Genomic DNA, 833 nt, shown 5'->3' on the forward strand with positions numbered 1-833 from the left:
CTTGGAAGCCCGCCTCATATGTTGAGGGAAAAGGCAGCTGGATAGACAAGGGACCACTAAGTAAATGATGGTTGGAGTGCTCACTCGGGATGGGAGATGCGTGTTGAAAGCAGACTATGGACCAAACATGATGGTCTCTGAGTACCTGTATTGGAAACCATAACATCCAAAAGGAGAAAGAGAGTAAGAGGGAATGTGCCTGCCAAAGGGGCAGGGGCGAGGTCGGGGGAAGGGAGGAACCTCAACCTCTTGGGTTGGCAATATAGGGCAGGGGTGGCTTCAAGGGATACTGGGAATATTGGTGGTAGAGAATGGTCACTATTGAAGGAATGGGTACTCGATTATCATATGACTGAAACATAATCACGAGAGTCATTTAAAAAAAATAATAAGTGCACTGCATGGTATCTACACACAGCAGCGCATCCTGCTGGATGCTCAAGAACAGTGCAACAGAAATCCAGTGTCTGGCATCCTTGGTTCCTTGGCTTCATGCTGCTAAGCCTGGTATTTTTACTGAGACATTTCCACACCGAAAGATTTGGGTTTGGCACAGCACTGATGAAGAGGGAGCAATTGTGTTCTATTTCCAGGGTACCTAATATGGAGATGCACCTCAGTCCATGTGACCCTGGAAAATGGGGCTGAAGTGACCATGGGCCCTGGGCCCTGGCCTCCTTCCCTGCATCTTGCTGGTAGCTGGCACCTTGGGGCCCAAGGCTGGGAAACTGTGGCCTTGTGAAGACCAGAGCAGTGGGACCTCAATCTATTGGGATGACAATATAGGGATTGAACAGACTGGCCAGTGGTATATAGGGCCACCCTGGAGGTGA

The 833-nt window shown here is 49.6% G+C and overlaps 1 non-coding gene across 1 annotated transcript; it reads left to right on the plus strand.

Moving 5' to 3' along the window:
* Positions 1 to 393: 393 nt before the first annotated feature.
* Positions 394 to 527, plus strand: LOC130045593 (small nucleolar RNA SNORA8). Its single transcript, XR_008795576.1, has one exon. It is a non-coding gene; the product is annotated as a small nucleolar RNA SNORA8 (small nucleolar RNA).
* Positions 528 to 833: the final 306 nt, after the last annotated feature.

Source organism: Sorex fumeus, unplaced genomic scaffold (genome assembly GCF_029834395.1).
Source record: "Sorex fumeus unplaced genomic scaffold, SorFum_2.1 ptg000128l, whole genome shotgun sequence".
Taxonomy (NCBI): domain Eukaryota; kingdom Metazoa; phylum Chordata; class Mammalia; order Eulipotyphla; family Soricidae; genus Sorex; species Sorex fumeus.